We start from the raw sequence: 22,361 nt of genomic DNA, 5'->3' as shown, positions 1-22,361 counted from the left end.
TCTCCTCTGCCATTGTAACCCCTCCTCCACCCCTGCATTAAAACCCCAGTTTTCCACCTAATATGTAGATCCATTCTCAGTTCATACTTAAAGAATTATTTGTCCTTTAATTTACTTCAGGGGTGAGGGACTGTACCAAGCTCAAAACTGTATTTTGCTCAATGTGGTTGCATTTATAGTTGATGGGAGAACGTTTCCTTTCTTCTTGAACTGGCTTGAACATATTTCGCTTAAATATTTCCCCCCTATTCATTATATATGAGCCATTGTATGCCCTCCCACACTCGATGTCTCTCACTCCATAGCAAATTTTCAAACAATTATTTCTAATCGTAAAGAGATTCATATTCTTTCCCCCTTCTCCTACGTCTCTAAAGTTATTCTCCCCCATTTGCATAACTTAAAGAGCCTTGAGAATTTAAAGGAAGGCTTTGTGTAAATAAATAAGCAATGATAGATAATAAAAAAAAAACACAGCATCAGCAAATTTGGGGGAATATTTGACAGTGCGGTTGACTTGATAACATTAAGATTACACTTACTGTGAAAACTGTCTACCCCCCAAATCCAAAAGGATGTTTTTTATGTAACTGTTAATTTATTAAACGTGTCCCCCCCACTTTCTTTTTCTGCAAGGGTGATTATCCTTGGAAGGCATTTATACTACTGGGGTGAGGGATGTATTTGAGTCCCACCTAATACCTCTTATTCAGAGGCAAAAATCTCTGAATCCCAGAGACAATATTAGGGAAAGGCCTTGGCCTTTATGCCTCATTGTTGGCCCTCCAGAAGAATTGGCTGGCCACTGAGTAAGACAGGATGCTAGACTAGATAGACTACTGGTCTAACCAGCAGGGCTCTTATATTCTTGGGAAGGCCTTGCGCTCTCTGCCCTGTTGTTGGCCCTCTAGAAGAATTGGCTGGCCAGTGTGTAAGACTTGACTTCCTTGACTTACCTTGACTTCCAGAAAGCTTTTGATAAAGTTCCTCATCAAAGGCTCCTTAGAAAACTTGAGAGTCATGGAGTAAAAGGACAGGTCCTCTTGTGGATCAAAAACTGGCTTAGTAATAGGAAGCAGAGAGTCACTATAAATGGGCAGTCTTCGCAGTGGAGGACGGTAAGCAGTGGGGTGCCGCAGGGCTCGGTACTGGGTCCCATGCTCTTTAACTTGTTCATAAATGATTTAGAGTTGGGAGTGAGCAGTGAAGTGGCCAAGTTTGCGGATGACACTAAATTGTTCAGGGTGGTAAGAACCAGAGGGGATTGTGAGGAACTCCAAAGGGATCTGTTGAGGCTGGGTGAGTGGGCGTCAACGTGGCAGATGCGGTTCAATGTGGCCAAGTGCAAAGTAATGCACATTGGGGCCAAGAATCCCAGCTACAAATACAAGTTGATGGGGTGTGAACTGGCAGAGACTGACCAAGAGAGAGATCTTGGGGTCGTGGTAGATAACTCACTGAAAATGTCAAGACAGTGTGCGTCTGCAATAAAAAAGGCCAACGCCATGCTGGGAATTATTAGGAAGGGAATTGAAAACAAATCAGCCAGTATCATAATGCCCCTGTATAAATCGATGGTGCGGTCTCATTTGGAGTACTGTGTGCAGTTCTGGTCGCCGCACCTCAAAAAGGATATTATAGCATTGGAGAAAGTCCAGAGAAGGGCAAGTAGAATGATTAAAGGGCTGGAGCACTTTCCCTATGAAGAAAGGTTGAAACGCTTGGGACTCTTTAGCTTGGAGAAACGTCGACTGCGGGGTGATATGATAGAGGTTTACAAGATAATGCATGGGATGGAGAAAGTAGAGAAAGAAGTACTTTTCTCCCTTTCTCACAATACAAGAACTCGTGGGCATTCGATGAAATTGCTGAGCAGAAAGGTTAAAATGGATAAAAGGAAGTACTTCTTCACCCAAAGGGTGATTAACATGTGGAATTCACTGCCACAGGAGGTGGTGGCGGCCACAAGTATAGCCACCTTCAAGAGGGGTTTAGATAAAAATATGGAGCACAGGTCTATCAGTGGCTATTAGCCACAGTGTATGTGTGTATATAAAATTTTTTGCCACTGTGTGACACAGAGTGTTGGACTTGATGGGCCGTTGGCCTGATCCAACATGGCTTCTCTTATGTTCTTACTGGATGCTGGACTACAGAAGTTGAACATATGAAGCTGCCTTCTACTGAATCAGACCTTCAGTCCATCAAAGTCAGTATTGTCTACTCAGACTAGGGTTGCCAATCCCCAGGTGGGGGCAGGGGATCCCCCGGTTTGGAGGCCCTCCCCCTGCTTCAGGGTCATCAGAAAGCAGGAGGAGGGGAGGGAAATGTCTGCTGAGAACTCCATTATTCCCTAGGGAGATTTATTCCCATAGAAAATAATGGAGAATTGATCTACGGGTATCTGGGGCTCTGGGGGGGGGCTTTTTTTGAGGTAGAGGCACCAAATTTTCAGTATAGCATCTAGTGCCTCTCCCCAAATACCCCCCCCCCCGGATTCAAAAAGATTGGACCAGGGGGTCCAATTCTATGAGCCCCAAAACAAGGTGCCCCTATTTTTCATTATTTCCTATGGAAGGAAGGCATTGAAAAGGTGTGCCGTCCCTTTAAATGTGATGGCCAGAACTCCCTTTGGAGTTCAATGATGCTTGTCACAGCCTTGATCTTGGCTCCACCCCTAATGTCTCCTGGCTCCACCCCAAAGTCTCCTGGCTCCACCCCCAAAGTACCCAGATATTTCTTAAATTGGACTTGGCAACCCTAACTCAGACTGGCAGCGGCTCTCCAGGGTTTCAAGCTGAGGTTTTTCACACCTATTTGCCTGGACCCTTTTTAGTTGGAGATGCTGGGAATTGAACCTGGGACCTTCTGCTTACCAAGCAGATGCTCTACCACTGAGCCACCATCCTTCCCCAATCAGTATTGTCTACTCAGACTGGCAGCGGCTCTCCAGGGTCTCAAGCTGAGGTTTGTCACGCCTATTTGCCTGGACCCTTTTTAGTTGGAGATGCCAGGGATTGAACCTGGGACCTTCTGCTTAGCAAGCAGATGCTCTACCACTGAGCTACCGTCCCTTCCCAAGATGGACTAGATGGACTACTGGTCTATCCAGCAGGGCTTTTCTTATTTTCTTACCAGTGCTTGTTGGTTTAGCTTCCCCTCCCATTTATCTGTCTACAGAATTTGCATGTTTAACAGAACATGTAATTCAACAGAATTCTCAAAGTTGCTCTGTGGAGCAAAACAGGATATTCAGTTATCACAAAACGTTCGAAATGCAGCTACGAGGTGGGAGACCCCTCTCCTAAAAATAAATCCTAATGGCAGAAAGAAAAGAAAATTTAAACCGAGGAAACCATAGCAGAAAGGTTGTTTTTACCTCATTTGGAAAGGAAGCAGGAGGGAAGAAGCTGGAAAAAAAAAATCTATATGACTCCAGGGCCACCACAAGGAAGGCCTTGTCCTTTGTAGATGACCGTCAAAACATCTAGAAAGGATATGCCTTGCTTAATAATTATTATTATGTATTTATTACTTTAGATAGACTTTTATCCCGCCCTCTCCGCAAGCGGACTCAGGGCAGCTAACAATCCGTTCAAACATCTACAATTACAATTTTAAAACGATACAATACAATTTAAAAAACATTTAATGGTGCTGTTTAACTTCAGTATAGGTGGGATCTTTCTTTCTTCTGACAGTGATCCTATGATGATCGTCATTTCTCAGCAGTGCAGGGTGGCGCTGTTAGGTGCTGAAGGCTTGCCAAAATAATTCAGTTTTTCAGGCCCTGCGGAATTGGGAAAGATCCCGCAGGGCCCTTATGGCCTCCGGGAGGGCATTCCACATTTCTGGTGCTGCCACTGAGAAGGCCCTAGCCCGTGCAGAACACAGTCTGGCCTCCCTTGGTCCGGGGATAGTCAGTAGGTTTTGTGTCCCTGAACACAGTGCTCTCTGGGGAACATGCAGAGAGAAAGGCGGTCCCATAGATAGGCAGGCCCCCGACCATATAGGGCTTTAAATAACGCAATTAAGGGGAAAGGGTAGCAACCAGGAAAAATTTGTTCACGCAGCCACGTATCTGGATGTATATCCTTATACTTCTCTGAGACTCATGGAAAAGGCTGAGTGCATCTTCTGATATAAATCTGCACCAAGGACCACCAAGTGACAAGTTGTCTACAACTGCAGCCTGACTGAGACCAACCGGTGTGAGCAAGTTGGCAGCTTGCTGTTGAAAGTGCCCTAGCGGCACCCATACATCCAGCTGAGTTTGCCATTGGAAGTGCCATTTCCTTTTGCTTCAGATTCATCACCCAAAGATCTATTGTAACGTGCAGCGATTATGATTTAAATATCTATAGAGAAACCCTCTTTGGTGAAATGACTGCAGCCGCCAGTTTCCAAAGGGTAATTACTTGATAGTATGTTAAAAATATATCGTAGAAAGTAGGCTTATGAAACATTTCAGATTAATTAACTGAAAGATTGCGCTGCGAAATGCGCCGGTGTTTTAAAAGAACATTTAGAATGGAATGGAATGATCACACAGATGCAGGAGCAAAGTGGCACATAAGCACGGCTGTGACTCCAGAGGACGTGGTTAGAATGGCAGCATGGATTAGGGTTGCCAAGTCCAATTCAAGAAATATCTGGGGACTTTGGGGGTGGAGCCAGGAGACATGTGGGTGGAGCCAGGAGAAAGGTTGTGACAAGCGTAATTGAACTCCAAAGGGAGTTCTGGCCATCACATTTCAAGGGACCGCACACTATTTAAATGCCTTCTCTCCATTGGAAATACTGGATAGGGGCACTTTCTTTTGGGGCTCATAGAATTGGACCCCTCAGTCCAATCTTTTTGAAACTCGGAGGGTCTTTTGACAAGAGGCAGCGAATACTATGCTGCAAATTTGGTGCCTCTACCTCAAAAAACAGCCCCTCCCAGAGCCCCAGATATCCGCAGGTCAATTCTCCATTAGTCCCTACGGGAATCGGTCTCCATAGGGAATAATGAGTGCCCAGCAGACATTTCCCTCCCCCTCCCTGAAGTGGGGTGAGGGTCTCCAAACCGGGGGATCCCCTGCCCCCACCTGGGGATTGGCAACCCTAGCATGGATATACGTTTCCCAACAGTCCAGAAAATAGATCGCAGTTCCCAAATCCTATCAGTTGTAGAAAACTTGTAAGAACTAGTTTCGGGTGAGTAATTGAGTCTGTCAGGGCTGGCCCTAGGGTGCAGGTCTCCCAAGGCAGCCCTGCCAACCTGCGCCTCCCTGTGCCCCCTTGAGTTCGATCCCGGGTGGAAGCTGGGTTTTCAGGTAGCCGGCTCAAGGTTGACTCAGCCTTCCATCCTTCCGGGGTGGGTAAAATGAGTCCCCAGCTTGCTGGGAGGAAAGCGTAGATGACTGGGGAAGGCAATGGCAAACCACCCCGTAAAAAGTCTGCCATGAAAATGTTGTGAAAGCAACGTCACCCCAGAGTTGGAAACGACTGGTGCTTGTCAGTATTAAGTCCTCTGCCCACAGCATGAAAGAAGCATGGAGCAGCAGGTGGATCTACAATGACAGCATCTGACAGGTCAGGTCAGATCAACCTTGGGTGTGAGCCGGTTCTGGCTGGACTGTATCCAGGGGAAAGCACCTGCTGGAGTCAGCAGTTGTGCGGACTGCCGTGATTGGCTAAGCTGTGTATATAAGGACTACAGTGCCAGACTGTATTTCTCTCTGTTGAGAGTTGGTTCCTGGCGTAAGCACTTTGTCACTCAGTTTAATATATGTTATTCACTGCACTAGTAGTTTTGTATATAGTTTGTAAATACGCTACTTTTATACTAGGTGCTGGTGTGGAGCTCAATTTCTTCCTAGCGTCTACCTCATGGCAGTTCTCTGTTTTGCACTCTGCACATGAACCACTGACAGCGCTTGCACAGGGGACCTTTCCTTGTCCCTATTATACAGTACTGTGTTGCGTTGCTGTTTTAATTGCATTTTACTGGTTTTATTGTATTTGACTGGTTTTACCTGGACGTAATCCACCCTGAGCCTGTCTGGGAAAGGGCAGAATATAAATTCACCAAAATAAAATAATTAAGATCGAGCAGTAATTTTTAAAGGATGTTTTAAGGTTGTTGTTTTTTTTTTTAAAAAAAAAACCCTTTGTGTTCCTCCTTTATTTATTTATTTATATTTAGACTTATATCCCGCCCTTCTCACCGAAGTGTCTCAGGGCGGCTTACAACATAATAATTTACACAGATTCAATTTAAAAGCATTTACAGATACAGTTTAAACCATAATTAATAAAACAAATAGAAATAAAACCAGCGGTCTGTATGTGCATTTTATTCCATTCAGAAAGTATCCTCATTGTCAGTTAGATGTTATAGGCCTGCCGGAAGAGGGCTGTCTTACAGGCCCTGCGGAACTGCCCTAGGTCCCGCAGGGCCCGCACCTCCTCCGGCAGCTGGTTCCACCAGTAAGGTGCCGTTATTGAGAAGGCCCGGTCCCTGGTGGATTTTAGACGGGCCTCCTTTGGCCCGGGGACTACCAGCAGATTTTGTGAACCGGAGCGTAGTACTCTCTGGGGAACGTGTGGGGAGAGACGGTCCCTAAGGTAGGCAGATCCTAGGCCATATAGGGCTTTAAAGGTAATGACCAACACCTTGTACTGGACTCGGAATGTTACTGGCAGCCAGTGCAGGTCCCAGAGCCCCGACCGTATGTGCTCCCATCTTGGGAGCCCTAATAGCAGCCGGGCAGCGGCGTTCTGCACTAGCTGCAGTTTCCGGGTCCGGCACAAGGGTTGCCCCATGTAGAGGGCATTACAGTAGTCCAGCCTCGAGGTGACCGTAGCATGAATCACTGTTGCTAGGTCGTCGTGCTCCAGGAAGGGGGCCAACTGCCTCGCCCGCCTAAGATGAAAGAAAGCGGACTTGGCAGTGGCTGCTATCTGAGCCTCCATCGTCAGTGAAGGCTCCAATAGTACCCCCAAGCTCTTGACCCTGCTCGACGCTTTATAGTTTATATCTCTACTACCTAATCATAAATAGGTACACACGTGGCCCCGCCCAATCTGACATGGCTCAGCCCGACAAGACTGCATTTATGACATATCCGGCCCTCCTAACAAATGAGTTCGGCGTCCCTGCGTACGGCATGTGCACTCTATACAAACGAATCTTCCAAAACCATGAACAAAAAGCGGAGGACCACAGCTGTTGGCACAGATATAATGAGAAATTAAATAGGGACCATTTGTTCATCCCTAGTTTCTGATCAGGAGCAGAACACATGTGCTGAGGAATACATGAAAAAAAAAATGGAAACAGGAGAACACTGTAATTTAGGCATTAATTAGGGTCAACAATTACCAAAGGAAATTGTGCTTCAGTATATGGGCCATTGTTATTTTATTCATCGGTATGCTATGCATACTTTTTAGAATTTCATTCTGTGGGCTTGAACTTTACTGTGACATCTGATTCATCTATCACCGTATATTGCCCTTTAGTGGATAGTTTACCCTAATGTGGTGGTGGAAAAGGCCATCGAGTCACAGCTGACTTACGGAGGCTTCGTGGGATTTCCAAGGCAGGAGACCTTCAGAAGTGGTTCGCCATTAGGGTTGCCAAATCAGATTCAAGAAATATTCTGAGCCGCAGTCTGGGCACCCTTGTCCGAGGGGTTACAATGCGACTGAATTGGAGCACTGCTGGAGAATGGATCCATCACCCACATGTGGAAAGTGCATAATTCCCTGCACTCTCCTTTTCTCCTGCAGCCCTTTATGACCCCTGGGAAGTTCACACCAGGGGTTGCAGGATCAGTATGGAGAAACAGACATGTGGGTCAGTGGGCTGGTGTGAGGAGATATAAGGGGATGAGATGGACCCCTTTGTTTAGTGGGGCTGTACTTGTAGAAAAGTAGAAACACATTCACCACTTTGCCATTCCTCGTTCTAACCTACCCCTCGCAACCCCTTTGGCTATTCCTCAGTGCAGGTCAACAGCATGGCCTGTCAACCAGCAGGAGGTGGGGCATGCCATAGACTCCGCCTTCTAAAGCGGCCATTTTCCCCAAGGGAGCTGATCTCTGTTGAGTGGAGATCAGCTTTCATAGAGAGCCAGTTTGGTGTAGTGGTTAAATGCGCCGACTCTTATCTGGGAGAAGGGGGTTTGATTCCCTACTCCTCCACATGCAGCTGCTGGAATGGCCTTGGGTCAGCCATAGCTCTCGCAGAGTTGTCCTTGAAAGGGCACCTGCTGTAAGAGCTCTCAGCCCCACCTATCTCACAGGGTGTCTGTTGCGGGGGGAGGAAGGTAAAGGAGATTGTGAGCCACTCTGAGACTCTGAGATTCAGAGTATAGGGTGGGATATAAATCTAATATCTTCAGTCTTCAATCCCAGGAGATCTCCAGCTACCACCTGGAGGTTGGCAGCCCCATGACATTTTATAAGGCAAAGAATACCAGTAGGAAATGGACCTGTGCTAGTGTTGCAGGAAGACCCAGCCTTGTCAGTTAAAGCGGGTGCAATGACAGAGGAGGCCTGAGGCGTAATCAGGAAAAAAGGCTTTCAGTTTATTAATATACGTACGTACGGGCTAGACTCCCATGGCTCCTGCCACGAGGTGAGAGTCTGAGCAAAGGACACAGTGAAACACAAGCCTTTTATATCATTTTCAACAAGCATTACATAGCTGCAATACTCAGGTCACCTGGTTACATGTGACCGCAAATTACTAAACATGAACTGATGGATGAACTGATGGCTACTGGTTACAGATCAGTGGTTCCAGGTCCGGTACATTACATGCAGCAGCATAGGAGAGTAAGGGACTTTCCAGGCACGGAAAACAGACCGTTGGTATTACAGTTCCCTATTGGTTGGTATTACAGTTCCCTATTGGTAAATCGGGGTGCTTTCCCCGGCCACAAACCACTAGTTCAGCTACTGAAGCCTATATGGTAAGGCCCTTACTGATGCGTATGCAGTTGTTTACCAGTAGATAGCTTCCTGGCCAGAGGCCTGTCTCTGCCTTCCTTTAGCCCCTCATATTGATATATAGATTACAGATATAGCTTTATCAAGCGACCCCTATTATTTATCTTTAGCCTGCTGCCACACTAGTTAATTTTCTGAACTGGCAGCAAAAGGTTGATAGCTGTCAAACTCTTCGGGAAACAAACATTCCCCTGCCTTGACCCCACTCCGGTTTACTCAGACAAATGCACAAAAAGGCCTTTAACCCGAAGGGCACAAGTGGGTGCAGTTGTAATATTAATGAGGCTAGGAAACTGACAAGCTTGCAGTCCCCTCCCTCCCAGCTTTAATCCATTAGTAGGTATAGATTCAGCGGCATTTAGCACAGCTGGTCCAAACTGCCTGGGTGGAAAATTGATCCTGGGAAAGTGCTAGCTGGGTTGGGTGGTGCATTTTCTAATGCTTTGAACGTTACGGGGAGTTCAGACCTCCTTTGGGGAACTTGAACTCCCGGTGAGTTCTCCCAAGGGATTAAGGAGTGCAGTGGGTGAGTGGTTGAAGCGCTGAGACTTTCTTTAAGTGAAATGACAAGAAAAGCGCACTTACATGAAGGGGAGCTCCAATATGATAATCTTTTATTGTTCCAGATGATGTCGGCTGCAAGATCTTTGGAGCTAGAAAAATGGCCATAAACTGCTGTGATCCTATAGGATGTGATAGGTTTATTAAGCTAATCTAGGTTTATTAGATTTATATCTCTATTTATATAGGATAATCCAGGTTTATTAGATTTATATCCCGCCCTCCCCGCCAAAGCAGGCTCAGGGCGACTCACAACCCATAAAATCACAATACGCATAAATTAGCACATAATTACATCATAATTAAAATTACGAGTAAACATTAAAACAGTCAGGTGGTGATATCATTTGATGTTATTTCATTTCCGATGGCGTACAGTATTTATTAATCAGTTGAAGGCTATCCTGAATAGAGTCGCCTTCAGGGCCGGCCCTGTCGCTAGGCGAACTCGGTGACTGCCTAGGGTGCTGGCCTTCTGGGGGCACCGGATTGGGGGCCCCTAGGGCCGGTCCTAGACTGCCTGGCACCCAAGGCAAGGCTAACTTCTGGCGCCCCCCCCCCCACCGCACTGATAATGTCACCAAGTCATGTGGGGGGCACCTAGGTTTGGCGCACCCAGAAGGCAGGCGCCCCCATGTAACTCGGAGATGTTATCAGGGCGGGAGGGGGGGAGCTTCAGAAGTTAGCCTTTCCTAGGGTGCCCGACAGTGTAGGGCCAGCCCTGCGTCTTACAGGCCTTGCAGAACTGGGCGAGGTCCCGCAAGGCCCTAATTTCCTCCGGCAGCTGGTTCCACCAATAGGAATTTAACAGCTGCCCAATGGATGCTAGAAGAAGAGAAGAAGATATTGGATTTATATCCCGCCCTCCACTCCGAAGAGTCTCAGAGCGGCTTACAATCTCCTTTATCTCCTTTCAAGGACAACCTCTGCCAGAGCTATGGCTGACCCAAGGCCATTCCAGCAGGTGCAAGTGGAGGAGTGGGGAATCAAACCTGGTTCTCCCAGATAAGAGTCCGCACACTTAACCACTACACCAAACTGGCTCTGCTAGTGAGCTGTACTTGGTCCCTTGAACCCCAGGGTGTGCCACAGAATCCATTTCAGATTCTACAACCTGCTGTGGAGTTATGGTGACAGAAAATGAATTCCTTCTAGGCGCCAATTCCAAATCTCTCAGGTCCAGTTCCCTGAACTGGTTCCACCAACTCTAGTAAAAGGGCCAACAATAGGGTTTAAAGAACAAGGCCTTCCCTTGATGTCGCTTCCTGGCTTTGGGACTCAAGAGTATTAATGCCTCTGAATGTGGAGGCTCCCCTCAGTCAACATGGCCAGTAGCCATCAATATTCTCCTCCATGAATCTATCTAATCCCTTCGGGTTGCCAGTTCCCCTCTGGCCGCCAGTGAGGGATAAGGAACAGAGTTGACGGCTCCAGGTTGGGAAACTCCTGAATATCGGAGGGTGGAGTTTAGGGAGGACTGGGACCTCAGTCAGCTACAATGCTATAGACTCCAACCACCTTAGATCCGTGCCAGTCCGGCTTCCGCCCGGGCCATGGGGCGGAGATAGTTCTGGTTGCCCTCATGGATGACCTCCGGCGACACCTGGATCAAGGCGACTCGGCAGTGTTGCTGTTGTTAGACCTATCAGCTGCATTGGATATGGTCGACCATCGGCTGCTGACCCGCCGCCTCGCCGATGCAGGAATTCGGGGGCTAGCCTTACAGTGGCTCTCCTCCTTCCTTGAAGGTCGGGGACAAAGGGTGGCAATTGGAAGGGAGCTGTCCCAGAGACACCCACTTAATTGTGGGGTGCCTCAGGGGGCGGTTCTCTCCCCGATGTTGTTTAACATCTACATGCGCCCCCTTGCCCAGATCACCCGGGGTATGGGCTGGGTTGCCGCCAGTATGCTGATGACACCCAGCTCTGTCTATTGATGGACGGCCGGACTGATGATGTCCCTATAAACCTGGACCGGGCGTTGCAAGCCGTGGCGGGTTGGCTCAGGCTGAGCAGGCTGAAGCTGAATCCAGCGAAGACTGAGGTCCTTTGCGTAGGTCACGGCGGGCCAGGAGGGGAGGTCTCCCTACCAACTTTTGACGGTGCGTCACTGATAACAGTGCACAGGGTCAAGAGTTTGGGAGTGCTACTGGAGCCTTCCTTGACAATGGAAGCCCAGATAGCTGCCACTGCTAAATCCGCCTTTTTCCACCTTAGGAGGGTGAGGCAGCTGGTCCCCTTCTTGGAACATAGCAACCTGGTAACTGTGATCCATGCAACGGTCACCTCGAGACTAGACTACTGTAATGCCCTCTACATGGGGCTGCCCTTGTACCAAACCCGGAAGTTGCAGCTAGTGCAGAATGCGGTGGCCAGGCTGTTAGTGGGACTACCTCAGTGGGAACACGTACAGCCTCGGCTGCGGGAACTGCACTGGCTGCCAATTGTGTTCTGAGTTCGCTACAAGGTGCTGGTTATTACCTTTAAAGCCCTATATGGCCAAGGACTGCCTACCTTAGGGACCGCCTCTCTCCATATGTTCCTCAGAGAGCACTGAGATCTAGCTCTCAAAACCTTTTAAAAATCACTGGACCAAGGGAGGCTAGATTGAAAACAACGAGGGAGCAAGCCTTCTCAACAATGGCTCCCCAATGGTGGAATCAACTAGCAGAGGAGGTGCGAGCCCTGCGAGACCTAAATCAGTTTCACAGGGCTTGCAAAACCGCCCTCTTTCAGCTCGCTTTTAAGATGAATCCCGGGATATGACAGCTAGCCATCGTATACATACTCTGAATTGTAGCACCTTAACTGATAAATCATAATGGTTTACTGTTGTATCTAATTTTTAGCTTAATTTATGAATGTAACTTAATCTATTTTAACTGTTTTATAGTAATGATTGTATTTTATTGTAACCATGGTACTTACCATGCCTTGTTAGCCGCCCTGAGCCTGCCTTTGGCGGGGGAGGGTGGGATACAAAAATAAATTTATTATTATTATTATTATAACCTCCAAAGCACCCATTTTCTCCATGGGGACTGATGTCTGTAGTCTGGAAATAAGCCCAAAATGGAAGATATTAAATAAGGGGTGGGGGATTTGTTTGTGTATTGCTTGTATTTAAATAAAACTTGATCCTTCAGAGACAACTTCCTTGGTCCCCAAACAAAAAGATGATTCATAGCAAACGTGGTTAATGAACCCAACAGCTAGAGAGTCCAGGGAGGGAGCGGAGGAATACAGCGGACAGCTCAGACCAACCGATGTGACATATTAAATCCCTCCTCGTGGCCATCAACTTGACAACGTCTGTTGTATTTGCTATATCTGGCAAATAAGTACTTTGCTTGACCTGTTAATTTTATTGACAACCTTAAGCAGTGGAAAAGGCACTGTTGTTTTTTGATAGTTGCTACCGTTCCCTGGACAATCAACAGCAAATGGCTGGGAACTTACGTGGGAAGACAGGTCTGCCAGAAATCAGAGAGAGCCACGAGCGCTCGATATGAGGCTGGAAAGTGGAGAGCTGAGAGCTCAGAGAAATATGGTAATTAATCTGAAATTCTCTCCTGTCAGCCCATGAGGGTTTTATGAGGACAGGTTACTTTGCTACGCAAAGAGTTGCTCTCGTGGCCCAAAGCACGGGCTAGAAAGAAAACAAAGGAACAAGGACTGCTGAGCCAACCCAACTTTTCGGTTACAGAGCTTTGCAGATGGGTGAATATGGAGATGTCCATGTGTTATGGACATATGGAGGTGATTTATACAGAACAAGACTCTTCGTCCATAAATGTATTGTCAACTTAGACTAGCACCAAGTGTCAGGTAAATGTCTTCCACATCACCTGTTTCCTGATCTTTTTAAGTGGAGATGCCAGGGGCTGAACCCGGGAACGTCTGCATGCAAAGCAGATGTTCTGCCAGTGAGCCATAGGCTCTCTCCACAGCTTTCCAAGGCCTCAGGTGGAGGTCTTTCACAGCTACCGCTTGGCTCTTTTAACTGCAGGTGCCAGGAACTGAACCTGGGACCTTCTGCATTCCAAGCAAATGCTCTAGCACTGAGCCACCCCCCCTCCCCAGGTGCACCAGGTTCCTGCAGTCCATAAAGGTGTTATAAATTTCAGGGCAAATGTGTTGGACTGTTGAGTTTTGACCAGTCAGCATTGAAAAACCAAGCTGCTGAAAAGGTTTGCTAGCAGCCATTAACATCCACAACTAGTGGAGTGAGTCTGGCTGAGTGACCTTGTGGTTTTTTAATCCTACCATTCAGTGACTGGAAAAAAGTCATATGGTGTTGTGTCAATTCAATTCAGACAGAATCCATTCAATCGGGATTAATATTGGAGATCTGTTTCTATATGCCGAAAAATCAGCTTTCTTATTGATTAGACAAAGATTGGTTGATATTGAATTGCAGGTTCTCGAAAGCCTTGCTAAAGGCAGATGTTCACCGTTGAGTTTGGGGTTTTTACCTCCTGGGTATAGGGTTGAATATCTCACCTGCCTAACTGCTCCTTGGCAACGCAGAGCCTATTGGGGAGGGACGGTGGCTCAGTGGTAGAGCATCTGCTTGGGAAGCAGAAGGTCCCAAGTTCAATCCCTTGCATCTCCAAAAATGGGTCCAGGCAAATAGGTGTGAAAAACCTCAGCTTGAGACTTTGGAGTGCCGCTGCCAGTCTGAGAAGACAATACTGACTTTGATGGACCCAGGGTCTGATTCAGTATAAGGCAGCTTCATATTGTATTTGATGCGCTGAATTTACAGCTCTGCGTGGCTTCGCGCGCTTGGAGGAACCGTGGGAAACCGCGGGTCACCGGACATGAACGAGGACTGTACCTAGAAGCCAGTGGGTGACGAGAGCACGAATTCCTAACCACCAGGATTGGACTAGACCTCGGGGGGGGGGGGGGGGGGGGGGCTTGTTCCGGGAAATGTATATAAACTGGGCCCCAGCTCAGGCACGTTGTCTTGTTAGTTGTTCTTGAATAAAGCATGGTTATGGCTGAACGTCTCAGAACCCAGTATATTACATATAGTAACAAAGCTGCTCAAATAGGGGAAGAGTTCAAAAAGTCAAACCGTAAAGCAACTTTGTAACCTTTAGCTAATCTAATCCAGTGTTATGTTCAAACTTGAAATAGTAATTGTTGAAGGTTTTCTATTTCTTGGCTCCATTGTTGACCGAATGCAAGACTGCAACCAAGAAATCAGAAGGCGATTGGGACTGGGAAGCAGAGCCATGAAAAAGCTAAATAAAAATAAAAATTCTTAACTGTGAAAATGTGTCGCTGGTGATCAAGATCGAGTTAATTCACAGCACAGTATTCCCCATTACTCTGTATGGTTAGTGAAACCTGGACAATGAAGAAAGCAGACAGGAAGACAGTTGATTCATTGGAAATGTGGTGTCGGAGGAGAGTTTTATGGATCAGGTGGACCACCAAAAAAGATCAACCATTGTGTTATAAGTCAAATCGAGCTTCAACTCTCCCTAAAAGCTAAAATGACAAAACTGAGGGTATCATACTTTGGTCACATTATGGGAAAACAGCAGTCACCGGAAAATACAATAATGCTAGGAAAAGTGGAAGAAGAAGGAAGAAGGAGGAGAAGGAGAACGAGAAGAAGAAGAAGAAGAATCTTCACATAGAGGCACCAGAAGGTAGGACCAGAACCAATCGGTTGAAATTAAATCAAAAGAGTTTCTGGCTCAACGTTAGGAAGAACTTCCTGACCATTAGAGCAGTTCCTCAGTGGAACAGGTTTCCTTGGGAGATGGTGGGCTCTCCTTCCTTGGAGGTTTTTAAACAGAGGCTAGATGACTATCTGACAGCAATGAGGAACTTGTGAATTTAAGGGAAGGTATTTGTGAGTTTCCTGCATTGGGCAGGGGGTTGGACTAGATGACCTTGAATGTCCATTCCAACTCTATGATTCGAAAAAGATGAAGACGATATTGGATTTATACACCACTCTTCATTCTGAATCTATTTACCTTTCTCTTCCCACAACAGACACATTGTGAGGTCGATGGGGCTGAGAGAGCTCTCAGAGAACCACTCTTGAGAGGACAGCTCTTTCAAGAACTGTGATTTGCCCAATGTCTTCCAGCTGGCTGAATGTGAAGGAGGAGTTGGGAACTGAGCCCGGTTCCTCAGATTAGAGTTGCTGCTCTTAACCACTGCACCAAACTGGCAGCAGAAAAAGAGGAAGCTCAAACACGATACAAGGAAATTACAGCTCTCAGTTTGCAAGACCTGAGCAAGGCTGTTAAGGGGCAGATTGTTTTGGAGGTCATTAATTCATAGGGTCACCAGAAGTCCTTGCTGGCACTTAACACAGGACAAGAGGGAAAGTACGTTTCAGTCACCAGTCTTCAGGAGAGGGGAATCGATTGTTTATGATTAATTGGTGGGGTTCCACAAGGTAGGACTTGATTACCTTGCCGGACTGAATACGAAAGGTCATAGGTTAACAAAGAGAAAGACAGAAAGCTGGGAAAGAGACAGGCTGTCCATTAAGTGAAGACATTTAGGGGAAATCGTTTTACAAGGAATTGAGTGAGCTTCGGCTCTTGAAAGCTTACATTCTAGAAATCTAGTTGGTCTTTTAAGGTGTTACTGGACTGAACTCCTGCTCATCTACTACAGACCAATATGGCTACCAACCAGTCTTTTTGAATCTTGGAGGGTCTTTTGAGGAGGGATGTTAGCTGTTATGCTGTAAATGTGGTGCCTCTACCTCAAAGAACAGCCCCCCAGGGCCCCAGATACCCCCGGATCAATTCTCCATTATTCCCTATGGGAATCGGTCTCCATAGGGAATAATGAGTGCCCAGAAGACATTTCCCTCCCCCCCCCACACTTTCTGATGATGTTGAAGTGGGGGGAGGTCCTCCAAACTGGTGGATCCCCTGCCCATACCTGGAGATTGGCAACCCTAGTCTGAATACAATTATAGGCATACTTTACAATTGTCTGGGGTATACAATGTCATCTGGGAGAATTCCATCCTGAAACTCAGAGCTGCTTTGTAGAAAAAGCCCAGCAGGGTCTCATTTGCATATTAGGCCACACACCCCTGACACCGAGCCAGCTGGAACTGCGTTCCTGTGCATTCCTGCTCAAAAAAAGCCCTGCCGAAACCTATTTGTCTGAATCCTTGTGCCGTGCACCCATAGAATCCTGTCAGTAGTCATAAGAACATAAGAGAAGCCATGTTGGATCAGGCCAATGGCCCATCCAGTCCAACACTCTGCGTCACACAGTGGCCAAAAATATATATATATATCCACTGATGGACCTCTGCTCCATATTTTTATCTAACCCAATTCACAGGGTGTCTGTTGTGGGGGGAGAAGATAAAGGAGGTTGTAAGCCGCTCTGAGTTTCTAATTCAGAGAGAAGGGCGGGGTATAAATCTGCAGTTCTTCTTCTTCTGCACTGTACTGGCTATCCCTGACAGCAGAAGAGGAAGAAGGAGAGAAGGTTTGTATACCTCTCTTTTCATTCCCCCTCAAGAGTCTCAATGTGGTACAATCCCCTTCCTCTCTCCTCAACAGGTACCATGAGCAGCAGGAGTAGGAGTTGGATTTATACCCTGCCCTCCACTTGGAGTCTCAGAACAGTTTATAATCTCCATCCCTTCCTCTTCCCATAACAGATGTCCTGTGAGGTAGGTGGGGCTGAGAGAGCTCTGAGAGAGCTGCACTTGAGAGAGAAAACAGCTCAGAGTCAGTCAGGTGTAGTGGTTAAGGGCACTGACTCTTTGCTGGGAGAACCGGGTTTGATTCCCCACTTCTCCACATGCTTCTGCTGATGCGACCTTGGGTCAGTCACAAGTTCTTGCAGAACTGTTCCTTTCAAGAGCAGTTTCTGTCAGAGCTGTCTCAGTTCCACCTACTTCACAGGGTGTCGGTTGTGGGGAGGGGAAAGGAAAGGAGATTGTAAGCCACTCTGAGACTCCTTTGGGTAGTGAAGGGTGGGGTATAAATACAATTTCCTCCTCCGCCTCCTCCTCCCAGCCTTATGTGGAGGAGTGGGGAATCAAACCTGGTTCTCCAGATTAGAGTCTTAACCACTGCACCAAACTGGCTCTGTGAAGTAGGTGAAGCTGAGAGAGTTCAGAGAGGTCTGTGAGAGGCCCAAGGTTACTAAGCAGGCTTCATGTGGAGAAAGAGTTGGGAACCAAACCCACTTCTTCAGATTAGAGTCCGCTGCTCTGAACCACTACGGATCTACCAAGTCACTTCATAATCAGGGTGATTAACTCTGAAGCTAAATCTTCTCCAACATCTCTCTCTCTCTCTCTCTCTCTTTCTCCCTGCAGTACTGAAATGACTCAAATAATTGGGCAGAGGTCACCTCTAGTTGCCTCCAAAATGGTTGCTGTTTCTTGGTGCAGGTAAAGTTGAGATGGGTCCTTGAGGGAGCCGAGTGGTTTGAACTTCCTCAAGCCAAACGTGTTCAGTAAACATAATCAAGAAGACAAATCTTTCGTTCTTAATTGGGCGATATGGATTCTCCCCACCACCCCCAGGCCGTATCTCCATTACTGGAAGGAGCTATGAGTGGATTTTCCAGAATGGTGCTATAAAAGATAAAGATGATTGATTAATTCAATACACCTAGAGGTAGGAAATGTCTTCCAGGAAAGTTCAGAGGAAACGTAAAGCATTCCACAAATAGACCCCGTTTACCATATGCATATTAAGCTTTTGAGGTTGTTAACGTTCTCCATTATCATCGTTCCAGTTCTGGATGAACGGCTGAGATTTATGTTGGTTTTATTTTATGGGGCATTTTTATCCTTCTTTTCGGTATACGAGGATCCCCAAGAACAATAACCAGTTATCATAGACTAAATATACAACTTATATAAAGGCTCAAATTGAAACAATACTAATGCTGAATGTGTATAAGCTCCTCTGAAGAGCCCAATCTTGTCAGACCCGGGAAACTAAGCAGGATCAGGCCTGGCTACTATTTGGATGGGAGACCTCCAAGGAATACCAGAACCGTGATGTGGAGGCAGGCAATGGCAAGCCACCTCTGAATGGTCCTTGCCTTGGAAACCCTACTAGGCTGCCGTAAGTCAGCTGTGGCTTGATCGAACTTCCCACCACCATACCGTCCCTTGGAACAGTCTAAATTACTTCATATTAGGGCGTTTTTTTGTAGCAGGGACTCCTTTGCATATTAGGCCACACCCCACTGATGTAGCCAACCCTCCAAGAGCTTACAGTAGGCCCTGTAAGAAGAGCCCTGTAAGCTCTTGGAGGATTGTCTACATCAGGGGTGTGTGGCCTAAGATGCAAAGCAGTTCTTGCTCCAAAAAAACACCCTGCTTCATATTACTCCTGACAAAGAGCACTTGGATTTTTGGAAGACCCTGAACATCTTGTTGGACTCTAAGGAGTTACAGACCCTGGTTAGTATTTGGATGGGAGACCACCAAGGAAATCCAGGATCATGATGCAAAGACAGGCAATGGGAAACCATCTCTGAATGTGTCTCGCCAAGAAGAAGAAGAAGATGATGATGATGATTTTGGATTTATATCCCGCCCTCCACTCCAAATCTCAGAGTCTCAGAGCAGCTCACAATATCCTTTATCTTCCTCCACAACAGACACCCTGTGAGGTAAGTAGGGCTGAGAGAGCTCTCCCAGAAGCTGCCCTTTCAAGGACAACCTCTGCCAGAGCTATAGCTGTCCAAAGGCCATTCCAGCAGCTGCAAGTGGAGGAGTGGGGAATCAAACCCGGTTCTCCCAGATAAAAGAGCTCTGGCTGACCCAAGGCCATTCCAGCAACTGCAAGTGAAGGAGTGGGGAATCAAACCTGGTTCTCCCAGATAAGAGAGCTATGGCTGACCCAAGGCCATTCTAGCAGCTGCAAGTGGAGGAGGGGGGAATCAAACCCCGGTTCTCCCAGATAAGAGAGCTATGGCTGACCCAAGGCCATTCCAGCAGGTGCAAGTGGAGGAGGGGGGAATCAAACTCGGTTCTCCCAGATAAGAGAGCTATGGCTGACCCAAGGCCATTCTAGCAGCTGCAAGTGGAGGAGTGGGGAATCAAACCCGGTTCTCCAAGATAAGAGAGCTATGTGACCCAAGGCCATTCCAGCAGGTGCAAGTGGTGGAGGGGGGAATCAAACCCGGTTCTCCCAGATAAGAGAGCTATGGCTGACCCAAGGCCATTCTAGCAGCTGCAAGTGGAGGAGGGGGGAATCAAACCCGGTTCTCCCAGATAAGAGAGCTATGGCTGACCCAAGGCTATTCTAGCAGCTGCAAGTGGAGGAGGGGGGAATCAAACCCGGTTCTCCCAGATAAGAGAGCTATGGCTGACCCAAGACCATTCTAGCAGCTGCAAGTGGAGGAGTGGGGAATCAAACCCGGTTCTCCCAGATAAGAGAGCTATGCTGACCCAAGGCCATTCCAGCAGGTGCAAGTGGTGGAGGGGGGAATCAAACCCGGTTCTCCCAGATAAGAGAGCTATGGCTGACCCAAGGCTATTCTAGCAGCTGCAAGTGGAGGAGGGGGGAATCAAACCCGGTTCTCCCAGATAAGAGAGCTATGGCTGACCCAAGGCTATTCTAGCAGCGGCAAGTGGAGGAGGGGGGAATCAAACCCGGTTCTCCCAGATAAGAGAGCTATGGCTGACCCAAGGCCATTCCAGCAGGTGCAAGTGGAGGAGTGGGGAATCAAACCCGGTTCTCCCAGATAAGAGAGCTATGGCTGACCCAAGGCCATTCTAGCAGCTGCAAGTGGAGGAGTGGGGAATCAAACCTGGTTCTCCCAGATAAGAGAGCTATGGCTGACCCAAAGCCATTCCAGCAGCTGCAAGTGGAGGAGTGGGGAATCAAACCTGGTTCTCCCAGATAAGAGAGCTATGGCTGACCCAAAGCCATTCCAGCAGCTGCAAGTGGAGGAGTGGGGAATCAAACCTGGTTCTCCCAGATAAGAGAGCTATGGCTGACCCAAAGCCATTCCAGCAGGTGCAAGTGGAGGAGTGGGGAATCAAACCTGGTTCTCCCAGATAAGAGAGCTATGGCTGACCCAAGGCCATTCTAGCAGCTGCAAGTGGAAGAGTGGGGAATCAAACCTGGTTCTCCCAAATAAGAGAGCTATGGCTGACCCAAGGCCATTCCAGCAGCTGCAAGTGGAAAAGTGGGGAATCAAACCTGGTTCTCCCAAATAAGAGAGCTATGGCTGACCCGAGGCCATTCCAGCAGCTGCAAGTGGAAGAGTGGGGAATCAAACCTGGTTCTCCCAAATAAGAGAGCTATGGCTGACCCAAGGCCATTCCAGCAGCTGCAAGTGGAGGAGTGGGGAATCAAACCCAGTTCTCCCAGATAAGAGAGCTATGGCTGACCCAAGGCCATTCCAGCAGCTGCAAGTGGAGGAGTGGGGAATCAAACCCGGTTCTCCCGGATAAGAGAGCTATGGCTGACCCAAGGCCATTCCAGCAGCTGCAAGTGGGGATCAAACCCGGTTCTCCCAGATAAGAGAGCTCTGGCTGACCCAAGGCCATTCTAGCAGCTGCAAGTGGAGGAGTGGGGAATCAAACCCGGTTCTCCCAGATAAGAGTCCGCACATTTAACCACCACACCAAACTGAAAACCCTACCTGGTCACCATAAGTTGGCTGCAACTTGATGGCACTTTCCACCAAAGTGCTATTAAATCTGAATCCAGCCATCCTACCGCAGCCCAACGGGGCAACCCTCTGAAACAAATTGCTTTGTACACATTTTTATGGTACCGCTTTAGAACACACTCACTCGGTTGGACAATGTTGTTATCTCTCTGCAAGAAGGAGAAGAGTGGGGGAAACCGTCTAAGGTCATTTTATGAATTTGTGACTGCGGTGAGAATCTGACTGGGCCATTATCCAAGAAACAGAGTTGGATTCGAGGCTGGATTCTCCAGTCCCTGGGAACCCCAAGGGTATAAAACAGCTGTAGTCCCCCAACCTGAGGGTCTGTCTGTCTGTATGTCTACCTACCTACCTACCTACATTGCTTGCAAGTATCAAAAAGGTTGGGCCATGGGGTCCAATTCTATGAGCCCCCCCAAAAGCCCCTATCCTTCATTATTTCCAATGTCGGAAAGGCATTCATAAGGTGTGTGGTCTCTTTAAATGTGATGGCCAGAACTCCCTTTGGAGTTCAATTATGCTTGTCACAACCTTGGCTTTGGCTCCACCCCCTGGCTCCACCCCCAGAGTCCCCAGATATTTCTTGAATTGGACTTGGCAACTTTACTTGTAACCTCTTTTTCCCTGGGTACCACAGCACATCGCAAGAGGAGTTCCTCACGAAGCCAAGCTAAGTTGCTCCAGATCGAAGCGGTTTCACTCTCTGAGCTGACGTGAAATTAATTTGATGCAAAGAGGGGTGGTTTTGTCCTTTGCAATCTTGAGAACGAGTTTCTCCAATCAGGCCTTCTACGCTAGTCTTAGAAGCACTATTATTTTCATTAAACCCAGCCTCAGGAGCAGACTCGATTGACATAAGGAACGCACACTTTCCCTCGGTGCAGTTAAATCATCCCTTCTTACGTTTAATGATAATGGGGGATAAGTGCGAGAGCGAACATTCTCTTTAGAGTTCCTGGCTTGTTAACAGCATAACGGACTTGTACATCCCCATACACTGTTACAGGCAGGAAAATAAGACTCTGTAATCAATCTGGTGAATGGTGCAACATTTCATTTCCAATTGGAACAAACCGACTGTTTATGCATATTGTTTTGTTTTTCTCTCAGTTCCTCTGGAGATTGTCAGGGTGGGAGGGC

The 22,361-nt window shown here is 47.4% G+C and overlaps 1 non-coding gene across 1 annotated transcript; it reads right to left on the bottom strand.

Moving 5' to 3' along the window:
- Positions 1-3,002: 3,002 nt before the first annotated feature.
- Positions 3,003-3,069, bottom strand: TRNAS-GCU (transfer RNA serine (anticodon GCU)). The gene has a single exon. It is a non-coding gene; the product is annotated as a tRNA-Ser (tRNA).
- Between the last annotated feature and the right edge of the window lie 19,292 nt (positions 3,070-22,361).

This window comes from Heteronotia binoei, chromosome 3 (assembly GCF_032191835.1).
Source record: "Heteronotia binoei isolate CCM8104 ecotype False Entrance Well chromosome 3, APGP_CSIRO_Hbin_v1, whole genome shotgun sequence".
NCBI classification, from domain to species: Eukaryota; Metazoa; Chordata; class Lepidosauria; order Squamata; family Gekkonidae; genus Heteronotia; species Heteronotia binoei.
The sequence above is the reverse complement of the archived record's forward strand: the minus strand, read 5'-3'. Positions and strand labels throughout refer to the sequence as shown.